This window comes from Salarias fasciatus, chromosome 14 (genome assembly GCF_902148845.1).
Source record: "Salarias fasciatus chromosome 14, fSalaFa1.1, whole genome shotgun sequence".
Lineage (NCBI taxonomy): Eukaryota > Metazoa > Chordata > Actinopteri > Blenniiformes > Blenniidae > Salarias > Salarias fasciatus.
The window spans coordinates 10,435,861-10,451,494 of NC_043758.1; positions in this window are offsets into that span (position 1 = coordinate 10,435,861).

Genomic DNA, 15,634 nt, shown 5'->3' on the forward strand with positions numbered 1-15,634 from the left:
ACTCATCAAATGAATACAGCAAGAAAAGAAGATTTGAAATCCACATTTTTGTTAATGATGAATGACAGCTAAGTCAGGACGTCTTGTCCAAAATAAATTCCAAGCCCAATCAGGCAACTCAAATAACACTTTCAGTGCATTTCATTAAAGAAATTCAAAAGAAGAAAAAGTTTAAAAACATCCCAGCAAACCAATTCAGCCTGGTGCACTACTCAAAAATACAGTATAAAAACAATTCTTAATACAGCAATTTAAAATGAATACTACAAGTATAACATGCCTCTAAATAAGACAACAGTTCCATTCACATTGAACTGCCACTCAAGTGTGCTATAATTAATCTTAGATTAATTTTTTTTTAGTGCACTAATGTGCGGTGTAATTAATTTATCTAATGAATGCACTAAAGTGACAGCCCTAATTAAAAGTAGAACAGGCAAGTAATTTAAAACAAAAAAAAAAAATCACTTTTTTTCTAATTTAATTTGAGTAATCATTTTAAGATCAGTTAAGTATGACAATGACTCTGAAAGTCTTCAGCTTTAGCTGCATTAACCACAAATTAACTTATTTTAAAAGTTACTGCTTTTATAATTGTAAAAACGGTCTGTTATTAAATGACAAAATTCTTTTCCACTGCAAAATAATAACTCAAAGCTAAGATGACGACTCAGGTCTGAGCAGATCTGTCGTCGATATGTTTATGTTTGTATGGCCAAATTCTAGATATGTGGATGCTGAACAGTAACATTCACCATTACTGGTCTCAACTACAAAGAAGACCACACATACCTGCATGAATATGTGACGACTTGGCCGACTCTTAACGTGCAGTGTGACAGAAAAGCTAAAGAAGTTATTGTATGTTTGTATTTCCTGGCTCTGTCAGCCCGCTGCTGTTTGTTGTTCTCTATACTTTTATCGTCTGTCTTTGCTATCCCCTGAAGCCAAACATTTGAAGCAGATGGCCACCAGTCTGGCTCTCCTGCTGTCTGGTTTGTGCAGAAGATTTCCATTCATTCACAGGAATTCCCATCTGCATAAATTGACTTGAATCTTTGACTGTAAGAATAATCTCGGCTGCGCTTAGGACCAGTCTGTCTCACCTTCTACATGCAAATCCCAAAGAGCAGGGGGAGCGTTCCTGTAGATTCCCGTGGAGTGGACGGCACAGGGTTATTAGACATGTGGAACGAGCGTCCGCACGGTAGGGAGCCAAAAACATTATGTTCAAAGGGAATTGTGCATTATGTGGAAGAAATTCAGGAAAATGAAATGGAGCAGCAACAAGTGTTGCAGCAACCAAATGCAGGCCGTTCTAAATGAAGCATTTTTGTGGAGAAAATTTGCATTTAATTGATCCTTGCAATATTTACAGGGTTTAGTCATTGTCTATTTTCACAGTGAATGCGGTCAAGGAGTGGTCCTCTGCCTTTTATGAGGTCCAATTTGAGGTCTGACAAGCTGCTGCGTTGCTGTCACCAGCTTTAGGTCACATCTGACTGCTGGTGACGGCAGGCTGCAAAACGAACAGGACTCAGGCCAGCAACAAGGCAAACACACAGACTTGAACTCACATTCATGCCTGGGATCAATTCATAGACGCCCATTAAAGTCAAATCCACGTTGTGGAAAACCTGGAAACGCACAGAGAGAACCTTCAAACTCCTCACAGAAAATTCCTCAACCCAAACCTAAATTTTCTACCATAACACAAGAGCACTAACCCCTCTGCCACTGTGTTGCTCTGTTCAGGTCAGTTTAATTTATTAAACACCAATTAAACATAATTATCTCGAAGTGCTGAACATATCCAGGTCAAGATCTCACACAAAGTTTATAAAATAGGACCGGCATATTATTATGACATTATTATGACTGCCATCCCCCAGTGTGCAGGTAGGCAACGGAAACTCCTTTTGGAAAGAGGAAGCCTCCTGCAGATCCAGCCTAAGAGGTTGTACATCAGAGAAAACAGCAATAAAAATGTCAAAAAAAAACATAACTTTTTTCATGGCAATAATCATATTTCTTATTGAATATGTGTTATTGGTTTTGATTGTTTTACAACAGTTATATTCATAATACTGTAACTAGGGTTGTCATTTTAGTGCATTAATTAGATTAATTAATTACACCGCAAATTAGTGCACTAAAAAAATTAATCTAAGATTAATTATAGCACACTTGGTTGGCAATTCAATGTGAATGGAACTGTTGTCTTATTTAGAGGCATGTTATACTTGTAGTATTCATTTTAAATTGCTGTATTAAGTTAGCTTTAGTATTCATTTTGAATTTAGTTTGCTTAAGTGGCTATTTGAGACTCAGCCTTATTTTATTTCAGAATTTTTTTAATCTATATTTGTACTGCATTTTTGAATGGTACACCTGGCCGAATTGGTTTGCTGGGATGTACTTAAACTTTTTCTTCTTTAGAATTTCTTTAATGAAACACACTGGAAGTGTTATTTAAGTTGCCTGATTGGGCTTAGAATCTATTTTGAACAAGACGTCCTTACTTAGCTTTCATTCATCATCAACAAAAACGTGGATTTAAAATCTTCTCTTCTCAGTATATTCATTTGATGAGTCATGCATTACAATTCTGTAATGTCCCTGAATTTGAATTCTTCACTTGGGGACCTAAAGCAGACATGAGATTAAAATGCGATTAATTAGATTAATTAATTCCAAAACCTGTAATTAATTAGATTAATTTTTTTGATCGCATGACAGCACTAACTGTAACAGTATGTGCGCAATGGGCTTATGCGTTTAACATCTTTGTCAGTCACCGCAGCACTGGTTGACAAAATCTGGATATTAGATAATAAATGTGTCTGTATTGTAATGAAAGGTTCATAGACTAAACTATGCTACTAGCTCTATAAGGCATGGACAAGGTGTCTCAAGGTAAATGCTCACATTTACATCCTACAAGGATAAAAATGAAGAGGCTGACATGTTGAGGAAATCTCAAAAAAGGACAAACTTCCAAGCCTGTTGGAGATGCTGTAAAAATGCCCAAAGCTGCTCAAAGACAACAAAGTAGATTTACCAGACATTTATTTATTTTTTTTGTTTGAAGAGATTTTTTTCTGATGTAATTAATACCTCACAACAGGCTTGAGTCCCAAAAAAAAGAATAAAAAAATAAAATAAAAAAACGAGGTAGGCCATATGTCTTTTGAGCAAATATCTAAATAAGTAAAACCAAAATTTTTGTTGTAAATTCTTTGCACTGACACATAGCACTTAGCTTAACTGACAAAATTAGGAACTAAAAGGAGGACATGTCTGGGCAAAAGGGGGCGTGTGATCACACAATTTTTTCCAGTTTGAAGGTACAATTTGCACAACGTAGCTAAGCCTAAGAGGAAAAAGTTGCCCTGCAACCTCACCAAGATGTATTAAAAACTGGAGAAAGATCCAATGGTTCACCTAGTTGAGCATTCGCAGGGAACCAATGTTATCTGAACTGAGCCTGTTAGGGCATGAATGTGTGAACCACATTTCACAGCAATCCATCCAGCAATCTGTAGAGACGTTTCACCCAAAGCATAAATGTCAGCATCATGGTGGTGCTTAAACAAACATCAGGGGATCAGAAAACTCATTAGGATGCATCATCTGTGAACCAGATATACACATTTATTGGCCAACCATCTAATTGCTTTTTTCAATTCATTTCCTTTGTTGTTAGCCTCTCTGTCTGAATCGTCAGTGAACTGAGCTGAGAAATGCCAGAGTGAGATCAAGTAAAAACGGAGGGAAATAGACAGCGTCATTAACACCGCTGTGTTTTCTCCCCAAGCACCTTTCTGTTGCACCTCTCAGCACTGTAGATCAAATTTACTTCCCCTAGTGAATTTGACCTGTACTGCACGACAGAAATCACTTAACCAAGTGAATTTGATATGGGTTGAATTGGATCAAGTTACCTTTTGTGCAGCTGAGGGAACCAGCTACGAGAAGGGGAGACATAACAGTCCCAGAGAGAAGGCCGAGCTTTCCCTCTCACTGTGGATAAATAGTTTCTCTGCAGCCGTCCCGAACCAATTAACCTGTCGACACTCACAAATATGAATTCTGTGCTTTTTCCGGAAAATGGGAATGACATGAAAACAAGTATCACGTGTATGCGCTCTTGTGCTTGTGTGTGTGTGTGTGTGTGTGTGCGTGTGTGTGTGTAAACTACCTACCTGTGAGGACTGGTGGGAAAAGAAGAAACAGCAGGAGCATTTCAACTCACCGTTCACATCTTATCACAGTGACAGATTTCTCAGATTAGATTTTACACCAAGACTAATGAGTGCATGGCAGTTGCAGCTTGGGGTGTCCTTTGACTTTTGTTTTGATATTGTAACAAAGAATCAGATCCACATTGGAGACCATTAAATGCCCCAAGTAGAGTAATAAATGACTTCATCTTATAATTCAGTCAGATACTTGTTCAACACTAGCGGCCCAATCTGATCTCAGCTGGGCCCAACCAGAGTAACTTATAAATACAAACAACGTCTAAAATATTCCTTTAGTTACAGTGAAATCTTAAAAGTTCATCCTCAATATATTCACATATTTTTCCTTATTTACAAACCATATCTGAACCACAGCAGAAACGGTGCAGTCTTTGTTATTTTTACACTTTGCAGTCACTGGGTGGGGTCTAGATCAGGGCTACTCAACCCTGGTCCTCGTGGGCCGCAATCCAGCATGTTTTAGATGTTTCCCTCTTCCAACACAGCTGATTCAAATGATCAGGATCGTTATCAGCCTGATCATTTGAATCAGCTGTGTTGGAAGAGGGAAACATTTAAAACATGCTGGATTGCGGCCCACGAGGACCAGGGTTGAGTAGCCCTGGTCTAGATTAATCCCTCTTGCAGGCTAGTTTTGGACCCTGCTCTGTATTTTTCCCATCCCTCTTTCAAATACACTTTTTTGAGTCAATGGAAGCTGGAATTGATCTCCGTTAATGACGAATGAAAGATGGGGCACATCTGGACATACTGTGGCGCTAACGCGAAGAAAAAGACATTCTAAGATTTTGCTTTGTAGCATATGTTCATATTTCACTTCCATTCATATATATTGCTTTGGCTATCCTTTTTTTTTTTCCTTTCACATGGGAGGGGGCTCTTTGGTAAGGGCAACAGCTGTTGTGGAGCCCTGGAAAACCGTTGCAATCTGTAATAACTGCCCTGGCAGGCATGAAGCCCTCACTGTCAGCTCATAACACGAAAACATTATGACTTCAATTCATCTGTAAATTACTGAAAGCTTCACATTTTTCTCAGTCAAAGCGATCATAGCATCATGAGTCTGAGCTGGATGTCGATTGCTGTTATTTGCAGATCAGCGTCGGTTTTGCAGAATAATGAAAAACAAGGCAGAAAATCAATGGGAGGCTCAAGTTAAATGGTGAAAGAAAACACTGCATGCCTAGAATGTAAACTTTATTCATCCACCTATTACGATATACTTTGCTGATATTTCAGGAATGTTTTAGATGTAATATTCAGAACATTAATCATTCTATAGTTTGAAGAACAATTTGCAGGCTCTTGAATAATAAAGCAGTTGACCTTGGTTCAGGAAAAAACTATGTCGAAAAAGGCTTTACTTGTATTCTAAGAGAGTAATTGATTTCCTAATGGTGCAGATCAGTCAGTCTCTGTGCAGACATCGACTGTTCGACAGCCAAAGAGGAGAGAGGAGAAAAAACAAGGGACTCAAGACAATCACATTTCAAACATATTCCTAGTGTGTTTTCTGGCTTCGGGCTCATTTTTCTTCAGACAAAACGGATTCTGTGTAAAAACAATCGCCGTAATGGCAGACACACGAACACACTCATTTGAATGGTTCATTGTTCTGAAATAAATTTGCTTCCTGGAAGAGAACTGTGTTTAACTTGATTCAATCTCGTCGTAAAAAAGAAGACTGAACATGTTTGTCTCCACAGTCACGTAATGAACTGCGCCGTCTACCTTTCTCTCTTTGCCGGGAAAAGGAGAAGACGAATTAAATATTTCAAAATGAAAATTAAACAACCTAAGCTGTTCATCACTGGAGTGAAAGCCTCTAAAAACAAGCTCTCTGGATGAAGCCTGCTTTTTGCTCATCAGCAGTTGAGTGATAGACAGAACAAAGTCACTTTCCTGTTAGACTCGCGCTCTGTTCCTAAGTGTCCTCGATTGCATAGTAAATTACTAATTGGTCTCTTGACATTACACTTGTCTTTATTCACACTGTTAAAAGAAGAGGAGAACCTGGATATGCGCTTTTTTAAATCTGTACACAAACAACTTTCTTTAAATTATTTTAAATGACACACTGGGATACTTTAGCATTCTGTTATAAGAGAATTAAAATCGCTTCAAAGAGCTTGAAATAAACACAGTATATACAACCAGTTTTTTTTTTTTTTTTTTTCAAAAGAAAAGGTTAAAAATGCTGATGAGGAAGTATGAAACTGGTGGAAGATGCTGCTAATGGCCCCAGCTGATTGCAAACAGCTCTGCAGCATCAGAAGTGGGGGGTTGGAGGATGAGGCTGGGAAGCCGAGGAGCCGTGCATGGGTTCAAAATCACCGGTGCTCCAGAGGATTCAGTGGGGAGGGCGTAAGGTGATGCTTATCTTCCTCCTGTCGCCAAGCAACAAATATCCATGTGCCTATGAGCAAAGCATCTTACGTCCATCCCCGGCTGCTCAGAAGGGGCCATTCAAACCGCAGCTGTGCTGAAAAGAGAGCAAGCAGCACACGGACGAAAAGCAAATTCTTGAAATTCACTTACTCTTCATATAGAGCCGCAATTAAATTTTTCAAAATGAATATCTAATTTATAAATGCACTCCTTTATGTTTCACCAACACAACAGACACTTCATATCAGTGGAACACATAACTGGGATGAAGATGTAATCAAGAGTGACCAATGAGGAGAGCTGGGTGGCAAATAATTTGGTTAACGTAGCCCTGATTTTCCAGAATCCATCACCAAGAAGCAACGTCTTCTTCTTTTTTTTTTTTTTTTGCTCAGTGATAGCTCAACTGTTGTACAGCTTTATGTCAATTCTTTGAAAGTGAAATCTTTCGGAATAATTCAATTCAGCTTTATTTATATAGGGTCAATTACAACATAGGTTTTCTCTGTAAAAGTATCTCGAAATGACTAACAGTTCCATACGAGCAAGCACAAGCTACTTAATCCTTTATCTAATTTCTTGTAGTTTTTAGCTGATCCCTTAACCTCTGGCACATGCTCACATGCCCTGGTAATTGTTACTGCATCTGTAAACAATTACAACACTTAAAACAATGATTCACAATCATGTTCGGAACTCAATAGTTTGGTCATTTCTGTGTCCAAATATTGGTTTAAAATAAACTATTTTTCAATAACTATGTGTTTACTTGCTCCCGATGAAACAGATGAATCACTTCAAAACGGAGAAAATCTCATGCCCACCCAGTTTATATTCGTCTCCATGCAAAAGAGTATCTTTCTCATGCTCCATTTGTTTCCCCTGAACTTTTCACACTGCTGTTGTGTTTGTCCAATTATCAACGCATCTGTGTTTTTCTGGAGCCAATCAGGGTCCACTCTGTGCTCTTTCAATATTTTGAAATAATAATCCTGCCTTTCAGATCTTCAGACGTGCAACACCCGTCCTCCTCATCGCCATTTCATCCTCCAGTCAGATCAGTGAGTCTCTCTGACATTTGCATCAGCCATGCACCAATCCGCTCCACCACGAGCGTCTAGACTGCAGGGGGTCCTGTCTTCTCCTACCTCCATCTGGGTCACCGCTCTGTGATGTTGAACCTCATCACTGCCGTCTCATCGTCACAACATTAATCATGTATCGCTGCAGTAAACATTGTTATGATCCTCGATGTTGTATTTTTATTGATACTGTTTTCTTGTTTCATCACTTGTCAGTCCTTCCAGCCCGCCGCTGCTCAAAGCAAGGTGTACACGTGGGATTAGCAGCAGGTCGGTCGCCAGTGGTCTCTAGTGGCACCCATTTGGATCGAGTTACACACCCACAGGCATAATTAAGTGAAATAAAACACTCCTCCTCCTAAACCGCCTGCTCACTGTGCAATTACAATGATTTCACAGTCTCTCTTGCAACGGAGGTGTCGATCTCAACATGGTTACAAGAATAAATAAAGTTAATGTGGCATAAAGTATTTATTGCGTGTGAAAGATGTGTCCAATAAGGTCTTTATCTTAAACTGTGTCGGATTGCATATTATCACATCTCAGTCATTTCAGCTTGAGCAATGTCTCAGAATTTGAGCTTGAGGAAGAAGAAAACCAATAAAGGAAAAAAATAAACATATGCTCACTTTTAAATGTCATCCAGTGGCATCATCCGAGTCAGGCACAGCAAGAAGGAAGATAAAACACTTTAATTTTCAACGCGTGGCTAAAGTAAATCCATGTTTGAGCTGAAGATATCATCGCTGCTGTGTACTGTATACATCACTTTATGAGAAACCAGTGGGAGCAGCACTCACAATGTGGAATTTTGTGCTTAAGTTTTACACATTGTCAGACTTTCAACTAAACCTCTGATCACAAAAGCCTCTGTCCCACAGTGTGATGTAAGACCTTTGTTTATTGCCAGGATTTCACCACCGAACACACGAGGGGTCTGGCTTCTTATGGTTCACTGTCCTAAAACACATCAAACAAGCCGTCACACTGTGCAAGAGATGAAGCAAAAACCTCCAAGACGTCTTGACAATGACAAACTATACCTGATAAAGCAAGCAATTGTTGTCTCCAGTGCTTGTCCTTGTTCCCTGTGTACATTTGATGCCCTCTTGTCTGACCTCAGAAGTTATTATCTTTTTCTTTTTTTTTTGTTTTATAAAGCTGTGCTCAAAAGTATGTCAAACACATTTCTTTTATGCAGTAGATCATGAATTGGCCAATATGCTGAAGAAAGACGGTTTAAATGGGTTTGAAAGCGACTGTTCGATGCTTGGGTGGTTGTATTGTAAAGACACAGCACCTACTAGTGGTGAGACATGCAAACTACATATTTTTCAGAGTTTATGGCATTTTCGTGCGTATTGCAAATGTTTTCAAAATGTGAAATCTTTCTGGAAAACTAATCACGAATGATGTCTTTTTCCTTCACGTCATTCAAACGGCGCTTCAATAGTGAGCAAGATTCACACCATCGCAAATTGTAGAGTCATTCACTGCAAGTGGCAAAACTACTACCTTCATCTTCTTTAGTGAAGATATTCAACTAAACAAAGAGTCTGGTAAATGTGAAAGTAATAGGATGCAAATGTTTTGGTTGTAAAAATCATAAACTTCACTACAAAAATTAATCAAATGTTCAGAAACATTATGTGTGATGTTACATTTAGAGGGTTTGACTGCCGGGATGGAAAAAGATAACATGACAAGGACCGTATACTTGAAGTGCATTTGACCTGATGCAGATGTTTTTAGTTGAATGTTATCTAATTCATTTAATTATGTAATTAAACATTTTTATAAAGTTCACCTTCAAATAAAACCTACAGTTCAACATAAAAAAAATTAATGTTTCAAATAAAATGAATAGTAAAAGTTAAGCCTCCAATAAGTGTGAGACAACTGTAATAATATCTCCAGTATTACATATTTCCTTGAAGTAAATACCTTTTACAGCCACTGTTTATTACATTATCTTGGGTGCATTAAAATCTTCATACCCAGCTTAAATCAATACCTTTTATTATGAGACACGGGAAGTTTCTCTGCTGATGTTTTTCCTCCATGTCATCAACTGTACACACACACCAGTTTTGCCAATTTATTTAATCATCGGATTTATTGTCTAAGTATCACAGCAAAATTGTGGATGTTTTATTGTAGACAGTTGCGTCCATCAGTCAGGACAGGCAGGGGTTTGATAAGCTCAAGGTTTCAGTTGCGATGTGGTACAATAAATCCGTTCTGTACTAACGCTGCAAAGGCCTCAGCAAGCACCTGGAGGACGTCATAAAACACATGCGGTGGCTATGTTCGACTGTGATGCAGTAGGTTTGTTATCGTGAGTATGCTGTGTGTATGATATTCTCCTCTAAAATACTCTATAATTAGGCTATCTCGTACAATATTCCTGAATTTTCCACCAGGCAATGCAGACACGCACTGAAATCAAGCCATTCTCTCTGTGGCTGACTCTCCCTCTGTGTGCCGTTATGTTGCACCATATCATCCTCCAAAGAGGGCAAAACTGCTAACAAGGCAGTTTTGAGAGTAAAAAGTGCATGTTCATGCTCAGATGTAGTGATTAAAAGTAAAAACTTTGGAGAAAAAAATATCCAAGAAAAGCCCAGGAAATGAAGGGGGGGGAAAAAAACTACTAAACTTACTTATCACTTTTTCACTTTACTCATTTGTACCTCTTCCGTCCCCACCTTTGCTGCTTGCTTTAGTATTCAAACTGATCCTGCAGTTGGATTTAGAAGCAGAGCTTTACCACAGTCAAGTTCATCTTAATTGAATGTAGCTTCAAACTTTTCCACAACACTTGAACTCATTATATGGAGAAGTTTTGCCGTGCCACACTTGATGTTTCAGCTGGAGGAGCCAAGGAGCCGGCACTAATGAGAAGTGATGATGGAAGGTAGACACAGATAGTATATACAGTCATTTTAATGTCCTGAAATGATGTCTTTCTATTCTGCATGTCAACAGATTGCTGTGTCTCCCCCTGTTTATCCTAGAATCGGAGGCTCTTGTGTCCTCAGTGATCTGGTCAGTCGGCATAATAACCTGCATGTGGATCACTGTGTTCATATCGCTTGTTGCCCTTGAAATCAACCCACGCAGAAACAGTACTGCCCACTTCTTTGCTATATGATAAGACATTAATCGAGTGTGATGGTTGTGAAGGTCCCGCTGAGTGACAGTCAATAACACTTTGAGAGTGGCCTGTATCTGCTGGAATGACTGGTGACAGAAGTCCTCGCTACACAAACACACAAATAGACATTAACACGGCCACGCGCACACAGAGCTGCCAATCAAACGGCACTATCACAGAGGGACAGAGGGAGCGGGCAATGCCAAAGAGACTCCACAACGCTGGTGGAGCTCCCTGCAGACATCCGCGGCTGCTGCACTCCATACCATGCATTTACCCCCCGCAAAGAAGGCATGACTAAATATTTCAAAGGTGCCGGGTTGCTCTGAAGTACTTATTAAACCTACAGCGAAATTACAAAACACCAAGTTTGGTGGGGCACATGAGCGGGTGGTGTTTGAAGCCATGTGCCTGGAAAAAACTCCCTGTGGAGCGCCAGTGTATTTGATTACAACTGAATACATGCCTGAATTAAAATGCTTTATTAAATGCTAAAGAAGGTTCTCTCTCTCTCTCTCTCTCTCTCTCTCCCTCTCTCCCTTTTTTCAAACTACATTGCTTGTAGGTTTCGAGACAGCAGGGTACTTCTGATCTTTCCTTTGTGGTGTCATTTCATATTATTCATGGGCTCTCCCAAGCCTCCCTTGGCCCCTTGCCCATCCAATCTTCTTATCTCTCTTTTTCTCCTCCTCCTATCGCTTTGAATCCATTTTCAGCATCCTTTTCCCATCCTCTCTTGCCTCCCAGCATTCAGATGGCAGCACCAGAGCTATGGCTATTGCACTCCGATCAAAAACAAAACTAAAGAAATAGAAATACACTGCCACCTCTGTCACACATATGCACACACGCATACACTCACACACATGTTCATGGCAAAAAGTAATTTTCTGACACGAGGAAGTGATGGGCAGAATGGCTCTTTCTCTGAGTCTGTCCCAACAGACGCACCACATTCAATGTAACAACAACAAAAAAATACGAGAGAGGAAGACAAGACACAAAAAGATGACTTTCAGCTGCAAGATAACTGCGACGGTGGAGGTAGTACACAATGCAGTGAAAGAGGGAAAGGAGAGAATACAACACAAAACGAGAAGGGACGGAGACTGAGAAAGAGAGCAAATTTCATGACGGCTTTAAAGTTGACAGGCTTCATGGACAAATTCAAGGAGCACATAGGCTGCCTGAGGATGCACATCTCGAGTCAGAGGAGACTGTACTCGGGAACACCAACACACCGTGGGCAAGGAGACCTCTTGCCTGGTCGACTCTTCTTATGTAAATACAAATCACAGCTTCTCAGTGTTTTGGGCTGATGAATAATTCTGAACATGTAGATGAGGGGAGACAGAGCGCAAAGTCTTCCAGCCGTGAGGCGTCGAATCACACAGTCCTCGAGCCGGCACCGGAGGACCAAAGCTAAAAAGAGCTGCGCTGTAATGTAAGCAGGTAAGTCTAAACCAACATGTGCAACCATTACACTGTCACAGAAATCAATGTGTGGCCTTTGGCTGGCATTGTGCATGCTTCACTTCCACTCCCTGTGATACAGGCTGAATGTGTTGGGTGTCTGCAGGATCGTGCTTTAGACACGCTTCATTTGTCCATCCTTCAGGGTTTGCTGTTTGCTGACACGTCCACAAAGGTTTGCACTCCCTTGGTCACTTCTCTTCATTATATTTCTTTGAGTGATGTTGATTGATGCCTCCTTTGGTCACACTGCATGGCTTTGGTAATCGTACACATAAATTAAAACATTTTCTAAAAGAGCATACTATATAGGGAATCAACTTGACCTTCACCATCAAATAAAAGATTTAGCTGGGGCTTTGAATCTACTTGTAACCAATTAGAGAAGGCCACTGCAGTCAGAAGGCAAGAGGCAACAGTGCAGAATTTGATAAAGGGCAAAAGCTTTTCATGTGTGAGACATGTGGAAATGTGGAATTAAGTTCAGAAGAAAAAAATTCCCCTTTTAAACAATGTGTGGGTTGTCATGTCCCAGATGCACAAATGCTTGGCTATAAATAAACGAACAGCAAAGATTTTTGTTTGTTTTTTGGTATTTTAAAGGTTTTCTGCTAAGGAGAGTCTTTGATTGTCTAAATACACAGGAAGTCTATTGAAAGTCCATTCCTGTCAAGTCTGGTCAACCAAAAATACTAATAATATGTGATTTGTTGTCACCTTTGCAAATGTATCATTGAATCTGCTGCATGCCAATTTTTAAATATATATATATATATATATATATATATATATATATATATATATATATATATATATATATATATATATATATATATATATATAAACACCCTTATTGCTGCAAGCTTCAGTGATTGAATTGATTGGCAGTGGTTTTCCCTTTTCACAGAGTAAAAGCTGATGCCACTCATCCAACAAATTAAGTTGGCTTGCGCTGAAAGCGCGATCCTTTGATCCACTCTCAGGCATCCGTCTCTCAAACGGCATCCACTCACAGCCTTCACCAAACTGTGTCCAGGTATAGCAGCAGAGCACCGATGGCCCCATTTCTCATGCTGCCATACCATCCAGCACAGGCGGCTCCAGCTGCTCCCCGCTGCTTTTTTTGACATAGATGTATTGCCGAACTCTGCCTTTAGTCCTCACAGCCGGGTGGATGGAGTGTCAGTGGGTGTCCTGGATGAGTCCGATTATTCCTGGGTATTTTCCACCTCTGTCAGGTCTGACCGGTCCTTCCCACTCTATCTCCCAATGAAGACACCTGTGGTTTTGTACTTTGGTACCTTTGAATTGGTTTGTATAAGAAAGAAGAAAAAAAACTCTCTCTCCCTGTTTGCCTCTCATGTCTATTCATTGTCCTTCCCCTCTTGCCCCCAGCTCACTGAGGAGAAAACCTCCACACTTGGACTAATGATCACATCACAGACTCCCTTCTCAGCACTCACTGCCTCCCAATTACAGTCGAGAGTTGGCTTCTTTAAAATAAAGATCCTCCTCATCCTCTTGCTGGCGAGGGTGCTTCAGCTCCTGCCGCCTTCGTTACCTCATGTTGTATGTTTGTCTGTGTGTTCACTGGTCCCTCATCCCTCGGCAAATGTTTTCAGGATCTGCTCTCTCGTCTTTTTTTGCTTTATCCTTTTTTTGTAATGGACCTAACTTTTTCTGACAACTGCAAAAGCCTTTGCCCTCTTAATCAAGTTATCCGCCACAAACAAACAAACAAAAAAAAAGAGACTGTCTGACTTCTGTTGACACAGCCAGCAACAACAGAAATAATTCCTCATGCTGAAAGGAAGAAAAATTACTTCTTTTGAGTGTAAGCAGTGCGTTTTTTTTCTCTCCTCTAACAGAAGTGATGGTTCATCAAATGGAGCAAGATTTAGTGATGGGATCAGCTGAAATTATGTTCACGGTGCAAATGCTTGTAAAGCACGGCCACAGCTGGGAGCAGGGAAATTAGCAGGCTTTTTAGTTTGGAGATTTACTCTTTAATTATTGCTTTCAGGACTGTACAGTGGAGTGCATTATATTGTGTGGACTACTGCAAAAGACTTCCAAGCAAATGTATTCCCAGCCTCCGCAGCTATAAAGGAAAAAGGAACTCTTTCAGGCAAACGTTGAAAATAATGAGTCAACCTGAACTTTAGCATGAAAACCGCATGACGATTCTAAACAGCGGCGTGTTGAAGGGAAAATATTCTAATTAAAGTTTTGAGAGAAACAGAATATGTATGCTTTTATTTTCTTTTGCTCAACAATGGGATTAAGAAACAATTAGTACATATAGTTGATATTTATTTATTTATTTATTTATTTATTTATTTATTTATTTATTTGATATGGACTTAACAAAGGTATTGGGCAGACCAGATGCATTACTTTCAGTGTGATAGCAGAACTGCTAATTTTCAACACCAGTCCATAGGAGGCTTTTAACGAATTAAACATAATTGCATACACAAGAATAAGTCCACGTTAAATAAAAATCATGTGCATTTTATACATTGTCATGTGTGCAGCTTTGGCCTGACTTCAGCCACTGTTTCAAACCTCTGTTGAGGGTGTTCATGTCAGTCTGCAGTTTTAAGCCAGTGGGCAGAGAGTTCCACAGTGTTGTTCCATTATGGGAGAAGCAAGACCTTCCAAACTTTGATTTAAAATATGGAAGTGCACAGTCTCCACTGTCAGCTGCTCTGGTGTTTGCTCTTAGAGAGGCCTGTCTTCTGACAAGAGCAGAAAAGGGTGGCGACACATGGTTATTCGGACGCTTAAAAACCAGTTTCAATGTGCTAAAATTAACAAAATTCTCAAATGTAAACAGATCATGCTTTTGAATGATTCTACAATGATGCCATCTCACTGGCTTTCTGTCGAATACCTTAATTGCCTGCTTATACAATGAAATGACTGGTTGGAGTACAGAGTTGGAGGTTTGTGACCAAGATGTGATACAATAGGACAGACGCGAAAATATCATTGCATGCATATACATCAGGGCAGCCTGATGGGACAGCTCCCTTCTGATAAAACGAAAACAATTCAAATTAGATTTGACTTTCTTACACACAGAAGATACCTGACTTTGAAATTACAAATTGTTATCAAGAATACTTCCTAGATACTTTGTTTCTTTGACTTCTTGGATTATTTCGTTTCCTAGTCTGACCTCAAACATGCTATTAGGTGTCCTTTATGTGATTGAAAAACACATGGCTACTGTTTTTTTGATGTTTAAGGTGAGGTGAGACAGC